This window comes from Lucilia sericata, unplaced genomic scaffold, assembly GCF_015586225.1.
Source record: "Lucilia sericata isolate MDLA Ls3-8-SP2 unplaced genomic scaffold, ASM1558622v1 Contig000217F_arrow, whole genome shotgun sequence".
In the NCBI taxonomy this organism is placed as follows: Eukaryota; Metazoa; Arthropoda; class Insecta; order Diptera; family Calliphoridae; genus Lucilia; species Lucilia sericata.
This window is the reverse complement of record NW_023994245.1, coordinates 333127-346561: the sequence shown is the minus strand read 5'-3', so window position 1 is coordinate 346561 and position 13435 is coordinate 333127.

Sequence of the window (13435 nt, the reverse complement as noted above, 5' to 3'; positions counted from 1 at the left end):
TCTGGCTAAACTAAAGGGCCTAGGGCAAAAAGAAAGAAAATCTGTGATCACTTAATTTTCCTAACAAAAACCGAATTTTTGGTTGAAAAAATAAAAGTCCATTTTCTGGCTAAACTAAAGGCTCTAGGGCAAAAAGAAAGAAAATCTGTGATCACTTTAATTTCCCAGCAAAAACCGAATTTTCGAGTGAAAACATAAAAGTCCATTTTCTGGCTAAACTAAAGGCTCTAGGGCAAAAAGAAAGAAAATCTGTGATCACTTTAATTTCCTAGCAAAAACCGAATTTGTGAGTGAAAACATAAAAGTCCATTTTCTGGCTAAACTAAAGGCTCTAGGGCAAAAAGAAAGAAAATCTGTGATCACTTTAATTTCCTAGCAAAACCCGAATTTTTGAGTGAAAACACAAAAGTCCATTTTCTGGCTAAACTAAAGGGCCTAGGGCAAAAAGAAAGAAAATCTGTGATCACTTAATTTTCCCAACAAAAACCGAATTTTTGAATGAAAACATAAAAGTCCATTTTCTGGCTAAACTAAAGGCTCTAGGGCAAAAAGAAAGAAAATCTGTGATCACTTAATTTTCCCAACAAAAACCGAATTTTTGGGTGAAAACATAAAAGTCCATTTTCTGGCTAAACTAAAGGCTCTAGGGCAAAAAGAAAGAAAATCTGTGATCACTTTAATTTCCTAGAAAAACCCGAATTTTTGAGTGAAAACACAAAAGTCCATTTTCTGGCTAAACTAAAGGGCCTAGGGCAAAAAGAAAGAAAATCTGTGATCACTTAATTTTCCCAACAAAAACCGAATTTTTGAATGAAAACATAAAAGTCCATTTTCTGGCTAAACTAAAGGCTCTAGGGCAAAAAGAAAGAAAATCTGTGATCACTTAATTTTCCCAACAAAAACCGAATTTTCGAGTGAAAACATAAAAGTCCATTTTCTGGCTAAACTAAAGGCTCTGGGGCAAAAAGAAAGAAAATCTGTGATCACTAAATTTTCCCAACAAAAACCGAATTTTTAAGTGAAAACATAAAAGTCCATTTTTTGGCTAAACTAAAGGCTCTAGGGCAAAAAGAAAGAAAATCTGTGATCACTTAATTATCCCAACAAAAACCGAATTTTTCGGTGAAAACATAAAAGTCCATTTTCTGGCTAAACTAAAGGCTCTAGGGCAAAAAGAAAGAAAATCTGTGATCACTTAATTTTCCTAACAAAAACCAAATTTTTGGGTGAAAACATAAAAGTCCATTTTCTGGCTAAACTAAAGGCTCTGGGGCAAAAAGAAAGAAAATCTGTGATCACTAAATTTTCCCAACAAAAACCGAATTTTTGGGTGAAAACATAAAAGTCCATTTTCTGGCTAAACTAAAGGCTCTAGGGCAAAAAGAAAGAAAATCTGTGATCACTAAATTTTCCCAACAAAAACCGAATTTTGAAGTGAAAACATAAAAGTCCATTTTCTGGCTAAACTAAAGGCCCTAGGGCAAAAAGAAAGAAAATCTGTGATCACTTTAATTTCCCAGCAAAAACCGAATTTTCGAGTGAAAACATAAAAGTCCATTTTCTGGCTAAACTAAAGGCTCTGGGGCAAAAAGAAAGAAAATCTGTGATCACTAAATTTTCCCAACAAAAACCGAATTTTTAAGTGAAAACATAAAAGTCCATTTTCTGGCTAAACTAAAGGCCCTAGGTCAAAAAGAAAGAAAATCTGTGATCACTTAATTATCCCAACAAAAACCGATTTTTTGGGTGAAAACATAAAGGTCCATTTTCTGGCTAAACTAAAGGCTCTAGGGCAAAAAGAAAGAAAATCTGTGATCACTTAATTTTCCCAACAAAAACCGAATTTTTGAGTGAAAACATAAAAGTCCATTTTCTGGCTAAACTAAAGGCTCTAGGGCAAAAAGAAAGACAATATGTGATCACTTAATTTTCCCAAAAAAAAAAACCGAATTTTTGGGTGGAAACATAAAAGTCCATTTTCTGGCTAAACTAAAGGCAAAAAGAAAGAAAATCTGTGATCACTTAATTTTCCCAACAAAAACCGAATTTTTGGGTGAAAACATAAAATTCCATTTTCTGGCTAAACTAAAGGCTCTAGGGCAAAAAGAAAGAAAATCTGTGATCACTTAATTATCCCAACAAAAACCGAATTTTTGGGTGAAAACATAAAAGTCCATTTTCTGGCTAAACTAAAGGCCCTAGGGCAAAAAGAAAGAAAATCAGTGATCACTAAATTTTCCCAACAAAAACCGAATTTTGAAGTGAAAACATAAAAGTCCATTTTCTGGCTAAACTAAAGGCCCTAGGGCAAAAAGAAAGACAATATGTGATCACTTAATTTTCCCAAAAAAAAAACCGAATTTTTGGGTGGAAACATAAAAGTCCATTTTCTGGCTAAACTAAAGGCTCTAGGGCAAAAAGAAAGAAAATCTGTGATCACTTAATTTTCCCAACAAAAACCGAATTTTTGGGTGAAAACATAAAATTCCATTTTCTGGCTAAACTAAAGGCTCTAGGGCAAAAAGAAAGAAAATCTGTGATAACTAAATTTTCCCAACAAAAACCGAATTTTTAAGTGAAAACATAAAAGTCCATTTTCTGGCTAAACTAAAGGCTCTGGGTCAAAAAGAAAGAAAATCTGTGATCACTAAATTTTCCCAACAAAAACCGAATTTTTAAGTGAAAACATAAAAGTCCATTTTTTGGCTAAACTAAAGGCTCTAGGGCAAAAAGAAAGAAAATCTGTGATCACTTAATTATCCCAACAAAAACCGAATTTTTGGGTGAAAACATAAAAGTCCATTTTCTGGCTAAACTAAAGGCTCTATGGCAAAAAGAAAGAAAATCTGTGATCACTTAATTTTCCTAACAAAAACCGAATTTTTGGGTGAAAACATAAAAGTCCATTTTCTGGCTAAACTAAAGGCTCTGGGGCAAAAAGAAAGAAAATCTGTGATCACTAAATTTTCCCAACAAAAACCGAATTTTGAAGTGAAAACATAAAAGTCCATTTTCTGGCTAAACTAAAGGCCCTAGGGCAAAAAGAAAGAAAATCTGTGATCACTTTAATTTCCCAGCAAAAACCGAATTTTCGAGTGAAAACATAAAAGTCCATTTTCTGGCTAAACTAAAGGCTCTGGGGCAAAAAGAAAGAAAATCTGTGATCACTAAATTTTCCCAACAAAAACCGAATTTTTAAGTGAAAACATAAAAGTCCATTTTCTGGCTAAACCAGAGGCTCTAGGGCAAAAAGAAAGAAAATCTGTGATCACTTTAATTTCCTAGCAAAAAACGAATTTTTGAGTGAAAATATAAAAGTCCATTTTCTGGCTAATCCAGAGGCCCTAGGGCAAAAAGAAAGAAAATCTGTGATCACATTAATTTCCCAAAAAAAACCGAATTTTTGAGTGAAAACATAAAGGTCCATTTTCTGGCTAAACTAAAGGGCCTAGGGCAAAAAGAAAGAAAATCTGTGATCACTTAATTTTCCTAACAAAAACCGAATTTTTGGTTGAAAAAATAAAAGTCCATTTTCTGGCTAAACTAAAGGCTCTAGGGCAAAAAGAAAGAAAATCTGTGATCACTTTAATTTCCCAGCAAAAACCGAATTTTCGAGTGAAAACATAAAAGTCCATTTTCTGGCTAAACTAAAGGCTCTAGGGCAAAAAGAAAGAAAATCTGTGATCACTTTAATTTCCTAGCAAAAACCGAATTTGTGAGTGAAAACATAAAAGTCCATTTTCTGGCTAAACTAAAGGCTCTAGGGCAAAAAGAAAGAAAATCTGTGATCACTTTAATTTCCTAGCAAAACCCGAATTTTTGAGTGAAAACACAAAAGTCCATTTTCTGGCTAAACTAAAGGGCCTAGGGCAAAAAGAAAGAAAATCTGTGATCACTTAATTTTCCCAACAAAAACCGAATTTTTGAATGAAAACATAAAAGTCCATTTTCTGGCTAAACTAAAGGCTCTAGGGCAAAAAGAAAGAAAATCTGTGATCACTTAATTTTCCCAACAAAAACCGAATTTTTGGGTGAAAACATAAAAGTCCATTTTCTGGCTAAACTAAAGGCTCTAGGGCAAAAAGAAAGAAAATCTGTGATCACTTTAATTTCCTAGAAAAACCCGAATTTTTGAGTGAAAACACAAAAGTCCATTTTCTGGCTAAACTAAAGGGCCTAGGGCAAAAAGAAAGAAAATCTGTGATCACTTAATTTTCCCAACAAAAACCGAATTTTTGAATGAAAACATAAAAGTCCATTTTCTGGCTAAACTAAAGGCTCTAGGGCAAAAAGAAAGAAAATCTGTGATCACTTAATTTTCCCAACAAAAACCGAATTTTCGAGTGAAAACATAAAAGTCCATTTTCTGGCTAAACTAAAGGCTCTGGGGCAAAAAGAAAGAAAATCTGTGATCACTAAATTTTCCCAACAAAAACCGAATTTTTAAGTGAAAACATAAAAGTCCATTTTTTGGCTAAACTAAAGGCTCTAGGGCAAAAAGAAAGAAAATCTGTGATCACTTAATTATCCCAACAAAAACCGAATTTTTCGGTGAAAACATAAAAGTCCATTTTCTGGCTAAACTAAAGGCTCTAGGGCAAAAAGAAAGAAAATCTGTGATCACTTAATTTTCCTAACAAAAACCAAATTTTTGGGTGAAAACATAAAAGTCCATTTTCTGGCTAAACTAAAGGCCCTAGGGCAAAAAAAAGAAAATCTGTGATCACTTTAATTTCCCAGCAAAAACCGAATTTTCGAGTGAAAACATAAAAGTCCATTTTCTGGCTAAACTAAAGGCTCTGGGTCAAAAAGAAAGAAAATCTGTGATCACTAAATTTTCCCTACAAAAACCGAATTTTTAAGTGAAAACATAAAAGTCCATTTTTTGGCTAAACTAAAGGCTCTAGGGCAAAAAGAAAGAAAATCTGTGATCACTTAATTATCCCAACAAAAACCGAATTTTTGGGTGAAAACATAAAAGTCCATTTTCTGGCTAAACTAAAGGCCCTAGGGCAAAAAGAAAGAAAATCTGTGATCACTTTAATTTCCTAGCAAAAACCGGAATTTTAGTGAAAACATAAAAGTCCATTTTCTGGCTAAACTAAAGGCTCTAGGGCAAAAAGAAAGAAAATCTGTGATCACTTAATTTTCCCAACAAAAACCGAATTTTTGAATGAAAACATAAAAGTCCATTTTCTGGCTTAACTAAAGGCTCTAGGGCAAAAAGAAAGAAAATCTGTGATTACTTAATTATCCCAACAAAAACCGAATTTTTGGGTGAAAACATAAAAGTCCATTTTCTGGCTAAACTAAAGGCTCTAGGGCAAATAGAAAGAAAATCTGTGATCACTTAATTTTCCTAACAAAAACCGAATTTTTGGGTGAAAACATAAAAGTCCATTTTCTGGCTAAACTAAAGGCTCTAGGGCAAAAAGAAAGACAATATGTGATCACTTAATTTTCCCAAAAAAAAAAACCGAATTTTTGGGTGGACACATAAAAGTCCATTTTCTGGCTAAACTAAAGGCTCTAGGGCAAAAAGAAAGAAAATCTGTGATCACTTAATTTTCCCAACAAAAACCGAATTTTTGAATGAAAACATAAAAGTCCATTTTCTGGCTAAACTAAAGGCTCTAGGGCAAAAAGAAAGAAAATCTGTGATCACTAACTTTTCCCAACAAAAACCGAATTTTTGGGTGAAAACATAAAAGTCCATTTTCTGGCTAAACTAAAGGCTCTAGGGCAAAAAGAAAGAAAATCTGTGATCACTTAATTATCCCAACAAAAACCGAATTTTTGGGTGAAAACATAAAAGTCCATTTTCTGGCTAAACTAAAGGCTCTAGGGCAAAAAGAAAGAAAATCTGTGATCACTTAATTTTCCCAACAAAAACCGAATTTTTGAGTGAAAACATAAAAGTCCATTTTCTGGCTAAACTAAAGGCCCTAGGGCAAAAGGAAAGAAAATCAGTGATCACTAAATTTTCCCAACAAAAACCGAATTTTGAAGTGAAAACATAAAAGTCCATTTTCTGGCTAAACTAAAGGCCCTAGGGCAAAAAGAAAGAAAATCTGTGATCACTTTAATTTCCCAGCAAAAACCGAATTTTCGAGTGAAAACATAAAAGTCCATTTTCTGGCTAAACTAAAGGCTCTGGGGCAAAAAGAAAGAAAATCTGTGATCACTAAATTTTCCCAACAAAAACCAAATTTTTAAGTGAAAACATAAAAGTCCATTTTTTGGCTAAACTAAAGGCTCTAGGGCAAAAAGAAAGAAAATCTGTGATCACTTAATTATCCCAACAAAAACCGAATTTTTGGGTGAAAACATAAAAGTCCATTTTCTGGCTAAACTAAAGGCTCTAGGGCAAAAAGAAAGAAAATCTGTGATCACTTAATTTTCCTAACAAAAACCGAATTTTTGGGTGAAAACATAAAAGTCCATTTTCTGGCTAAACTAAAGGCTCTGGGGCAAAAAGAAAGAAAATCTGTGATCACTAAATTTTCCCAACAAAAACCGAATTTTTGGGTGAAAACATAAAAGTCCATTTTCTGGCTAAACTAAAGGCTCTAGGGCAAAAAGAAAGAAAATCTTTGATCACTAAATTTTCAAAACAAAAACCGAATTTTGAAGTGAAAACATAAAAGTCCATTTTCTGGCTAAACTAAAGGCCCTAGGGCAAAAAGAAAGAAAATCTGTGATCACTTTAATTTCCCAGCAAAAACCGAATTTTCGAGTGAAAACATAAAAGTCCATTTTCTGGCTAAACTAAAGGCTCTGGGGCAAAAAGAAAGAAAATCTGTGATCACTAAATTTTCCCAACAAAAACCGAATTTTTAAGTGAAAACATAAAAGTCCATTTTCTGGCTAAACTAAAGGCCCTAGGACCAAAAGAAAGAAAATCTGTGATCACTTAATTATCCCAACAAAAACCGAATTTTTGGGTGAAAACATAAAAGTCCATTTTCTGGCTAAACTAAAGGCTCTAGGGCAAAAAGAAAGAAAATCTGTGATCACTTTAATTTCCTAGCAAAAACCGAATTTTTGGGTGAAAACATAAAAGTCCATTTTCTGGCTAAACTAAAGGCTCTGGGGCAAAAAGAAAGAAAATCTGTGATCACTAAATTTTCCCAACAAAAACCGAATTTTTGAGTGAAAACATAAAAGTCCATTTTCTGGCTAAACTAAAGGCCCTAGGGCAAAAAGAAAGAAAATCTGTGATCCCTTAATTTTCCAAAAAAAAAACCGAATTTTTGGGTGAAAACATAAAAGTCCATTTTCTGGCTAAACTAAAGGCTCTAGGGCAAAAAGAAAGAAAATCTGTGATCACTTTAATTTCCTAGCAGAAACCGGATTTTTAGTGAAAACATAAAAGTCCATTTTCTGGCTAAACTAAAGGCTCTAGGGCAAAAAGAAAGAAAATCTGTGATCACTTAATTTTCTCACCAAAAACCGAATTTTTTAGTGAAAACATAAAAGTCCATTTTCTGGCTAAACTAAATCCCTAGGGCAAAAAGAAAGAAAATCTGTGATCACTTAATTTACCCCACAAAAACCGAGTTTTTGAGTGAAAACATAAAGGTCCATTTTCTGGCTGAACTAAAGGCCCTAGGGCAATTTCCTAGCAAAAACCGAATTTTTGAGTGAAAACATAAAAGTCCATTTTCTGGCTAAACCAGAGGCCCTAGGGCAAAAAGAAAGAAAATCTGTGATCACTTTAATTTCGCAACAAAAACCGAATTTTTGAGTGAAAACATAAAAGTCCATTTACTGGCTAAACTTGGCCAAAGAGAAAGAAATTCTGTGTTCCCTTTAATTTCCCACCAAAAACGTTTATCCTGTGTCATAATTTCATTTTTCTTTGAGTAGTTTGTGATTTGAGTAGCTTTGCGATTAGTCCCATATCAAATAATGTTAAAATTACAGACTTAAAGAAATTAATCCAATTAAAAAAACACTTGTTGATAAATTTTTTTAATTATTTTTATTATTGATTTAAGTTTTTCTTTATTAATATTTCATTTGTATTTTTTTTTTCTCATAATAATTTTGCTTGCAGCAAAATTTCCGTATTTTCATTTTGTTTATATTTAAATTTATTTCAATTTTTGTTGTTGTTGCTTGATTTCTACATTTATTTATGGTTTTATGGTTAATTTTTAATGAATTTTTTTTTATTATTTTCTTTTTTGTTTTAATTATTGTTATTAAACGTTTTTTTTTTGCATTTTTTGTTTATTTCAAGTGATGAACATGTAATAATGTTTTTGTTGTTGTTTTTTTATATATTAGTTATTAATATTAGTATGCAAATATTTTTTTTTTTTTTTGTTTTTGTTATCATGATGCCATAGTATTTGTTTATATGTGAAGAAGAATATCATAATGATTTTTTTCTTGTAATAAATTTGTTTTTGTTTTTTTTTTATTTAATATTTACTTTTTTTGCTCTAAATACTATAATTTTTTAGTTTTAATTTTACTTGTTTTTATTATATTTATGAATTACTTAAAGTTTTTTTTTAGTTTTAAATATTTTTTGTTTAATATTAATACATAAAACACCTTTTTACATGTAAAATAATTATTATACAGTTAAATTTGAAATAAAAATTGAAAAAAGCATTTTGTTTTTATTTTCTTTAAAGTACTTTAAGTGTACACGAGTAGTGAGTGTAGTGGTTAGTACAGTTATATTAAATGATGTAAAACATGATGATTGTTGTTTGTAGTAAATGAAACGCTAAAAAGGGAAGAGAGAGGGAGAGAGAAAACAAGTAAGAAATTGATAGGAAATGGAAAAACTTAGGTTATGTTAGAGTTTTATTTATATTTATTATTTAATTTCAAAGGAAATACACTGATGACAGAATCCCGGCCGGCCGAAGGACTACTGAAGAATAAAGTACAAGGTACTAAGTCTATCATTTGCCTTTTTATAATATATTATTAAGCTTTAACAAAAGAAATGAATATTTATAAATTCTAGGCAAAAAATAATTAATATAATATTTTCAAAAAAATTAAAACAAAAAAAGAAAATAATTTTTAACTTAATTAAATATAAATTAAACATAAATTTTTATAATATTCTTTACAGAGTTAAAAAAATTTCCAAAAATTTAAATAAAAACTTCCTTTCAATACTAAATGATGAATTCATAAAAGAGAGAGAGAGAGAGCGTGATCTATGTAGGTGTATGTTTGTTGTGAAAGTGCCAGAGAGTGTGTTAATCTGAAATTATGGAAAACAGTGACTTATGATGGTGTCTTGAATTGAGTTGTGTGCAGCATGAATGAATATCTTCATTATTATAAACTTTTCTTAAATTATTATTACTATTTCTCTTTTTTTTCATTTTTTAATTATAAACAATTTTACAAAATATAAAGAATTCCAAAAAAATTTCTGTATATAAATCGCAATTTGTTTTTGTTTTTGTTTAATATAAATTTCTGTTTTCTATGCTTTTTTAAAAAACTTTTTTGGTTTTTGCACACAATAATATATTTTTATAATTTATACATGTTTTCAGTTTAACATGAGGGGGGGGGTATGGTGTTGTTCATGAATGATGTTTTTAAGTAAATTATTGTTTAAATGAGTTGTTTAATAAATGTTTAAAACTTTTTTGTGTTTTTATCCCTTTTTTCATAATACGTTTAATGTTAAATTTTGTTTTTGGGGTGTTTTGAAAACTATTTTTTTATAGTTAATTATTACTTTTTTTTAAATATTTTGTATCATAAGTCAGCAATTGTTCAATTTGTTTGTTTTTATTTTTATATTAAATACTTTGTTGTTTTATTTTTTTTATTTGTATTTTATATTTATATAAATTATATTTAAACCTGCTTCTAAAATTTATTAACAATTATTTGTATTATTTTGTTTTTGCAAAATAAAAAGGAGTTTTGTTTAATTTTTTTAGAAATTTTTAGTTTTTACTTAAAGTTTTATTTATGTTTTTTTATTAAATTATTAATAATAGTAGTTGTAGTAGTTTTTATTACTCTTTTATTCCTCTTTATTGCGGGCGACGTTGGCGTAAACGAAGTCATGCTCATAGTCGTTTTTTTTTTTTTTTAATTTCCATAAAATCAATATAAAATACTTAGGAATTTAAGTCCACTGCAACATTTGTAATACCAATTTAACAAAACGTCTCAATTTTCGTTTACGACAACGAATCTCGTAATAAGGTCGTTTAAGTTTAATTTACAGGAAAATTACATAGATTTCTTAATTTTTTAAAAAAAATTAAATGGGAGTTCTACAAATTTGATTTTATTTAATAAAATCTTTTATAATATAAAGTGAAAATTTTTTCAGTGAAAGTTGAAAATGAATCGTTAAACCAAATCGTTAAAAAAATTAACAAAGTTATCTTCCATCCATTTTAATTCCATCTTTCGAATCTAGTTACAATTGTGTATTACGATGCGAATAAAAATAATTCCGAATTTTTACGTCTAAGGTATAACATTTTGAACAAATTTGTTTCCGAATCAAGTTACAAAATAATTCCTCAGATTATTAGAATATTCAAAATCGAAAATTTTTTAATTAGGTTCAGAAATGTGTCAATTGAGTAGCTCCTAAGAAATCGACCATATACTAGACTAAGATATAGATTAGAATATAAAGTAGACTATAGAGTAGACTGTAGACTAAACTATAGATTAGACTATAGAATATATTATAGACTAGACAGCAGACTATACTATAGAATAGACTATATACTAGACTGTACAATAAACTATAGACTAGTCTATAGACTAGACTGTAGACTAGACTGTAGACTAGACTGTAGACTAGACTATAGACTAGACTGTAGAATAAACTATAGACAAGACTATAGGCTAGACAGTTGACTAGACTGTAGACTATAGACTAGTCTGTAGGCTAAACTATAGGCTATATAGACTAGACTACAGAATAGACTAGATTATAGACATGAGCATAGACTAGACTGTAGAATAAACTCTAGACTATACTATAGAATAGACTATAGACTAGACTGTAGACTAGACTATAGACTAGACTGTAGGCTAAACTATAGACTACAGAATAGACTGGACTGTTGAATAAACTATAGACTAGACTACAGAATAGACTGTAGGCTAGACTAGTGTATAGAATAGACTGTAGACTATAGACTCGACTGTAGACTATAGACTCGACTGTAGACTATACTGTAGACTAGACTGTAGACTAAACTGTAGACTAGACTATAGACTAGACTATAGACTAGACTACAGACTAGACTATAGAATAAACTATAGACTAGACTGTAGGTTAGACTAGTCTATAGAATAGACTGTAGATTAGACTAAAGAAAAGACTAGACTATAGACAAGAGTATAAACTTCACTATAAACTAGACTATATCAAAAAGAATAATGATTGTCTCGAAAAGAAATGAAATTTAAGTAAAAAAAATCGGTACAGACCTGTTTCATCCCATTTTTTTAACATTTCCAGAAACCGTCCCAGTCCAAGATCTAAAATATGAAAAAGAAAACTTCGACTCAATAGTTTGGAACACTCACAATGAAATTTACGATAGCAATTTGTAATATGAAACTAGGCCCCGAAATAAATTTCATACAAAAGATAAGAACTGTGAAAAGATATAAATATGTCTTTTACAAATAAAATTTCCTCCTTTGGACCTCTATGGATGTATTATAATATTACTGAAGTGATTTGTGTAGTAATAGAATGTGGAATGATCGCTGATTTCTGGGAGACTAGACTCAAAATTGCACTAAAAAGTTGCTATTATTAAGGTTTCGTGAGCTATTCAATCACAATAGTTAATGTAAATTGTTTTAATAATGAAATCGCAAAACAAAAATTCTTTAAAATCGGGTAATGCAATACTAAGTTTTAAAGATTGAAATATTGTTACAGTAGCGGCTTGAAAGCCAATTTATTACCACGAATGTTCCGTGAACTGGAATTTATTAAATACCAAACAAATTTAAGGATTTTATCAAAAATTTTGAAATGTTTTTTTAAAATCACCCTAAATATTTACAAATAAAGATCTCCCATTATTAATTTAGAAATTTATGTAATTTTTCTTTAAATTTCTTTAAATAAAATATTTCCAAAATTATTTTTATTAAAATATAGAAATGAATATTTGTTGTTCTTGTTTTCTTTTTTGATTTATTAATTATTTTCTGTTGTTTTTTTAATATTAAATTAACTTTTTTTAATCATAATAAATGTTTATTACAAAGAGATTTATTTTGTAAATAAAAACTTAATTAAAAGAAAAAGGAAAGAAAAGAGTTTTTTTAAATAGTTTTTTTTTTAAGGTTTAACGAAATTTAAAAATATAATATATATGTATGTACGACTAATATAAAATGAAAAAAATTATTAAATTAATAAACAAATAAACAAACACTTTAAAAGGAAAACACAGTAGATTGTTGATTTTTTTTTTACAAATAAACCATATTTATTAATAATAACCGTTTATTTTTTTATTTTATTTTTTATATATTCCAATTCAATTTATATTTTATTTTCTCTTACATTCATCATTTGTTTCCTTTTTGTTTTATTTTTATTTTTAATTTTATTATTATTTTTAATATTTATAAATTAAATCTTATGTAACAACTGTTTTTTTAGTGGAAATTTTATTTTTTATAAATATTTTTCTTTTTTTCTTCGATTTTTTTTATTTATTTTTTGAGTGACAACGACATTTTCATAATTTTCCATGTTTGTTTTGTTTAAATTTTATTTTGAAATACTTTTTCTTTACATAATTCATAAATTGGTTGGTTGTTGTTGTGGGGTAAAGGGTGTTGTTGTTGTTGTTGTTGTAGTAGGTTGTAATGGTTTTCAATTAAATGTTTGTATGTACGTGCTATTATATATAATAGTTTTTGTTTTTGTTTATATTACTAAATTCTAGACCATGTCTACAAAAGAAAAATTAAATTTGAAAAGAAAATTTCTTCATTTTGAATAAATTTTCTTTTTCCCTTTTTGTTCAAATATTATTGAATTTTCTTTTAGTTTAATTTCAATTTATTATATACTTGCACTTATACAACAATTTAGAATTTATATTTTAATTTTTTGTTTTTGTGTTTCTTCAAAAATTATTTCAAAATATTATGATTTTCGGTTTGTTTCATTAAATTTTATTTTATTTGTTTTTATTATTATTATTTTTATTTTATAAAATATTTTCTTTATGTAGCAAAAAAGAAAGCCTAAATTAAACTTTTTTTTTTATTTGCAAGTCTGCTGTTAGACTCCAGACTCTATATGTTTTTGTGTTTGTTGTTTAAATAAGTTTGCTGTTTTGTTGTTGTTTTAGCTCTTTTTTATTCTACATTAATTTTTTTAATTTAATTTTCGACTTCTTCCTATACTTCTTAAACATTTGCTTTTTATTTTTCA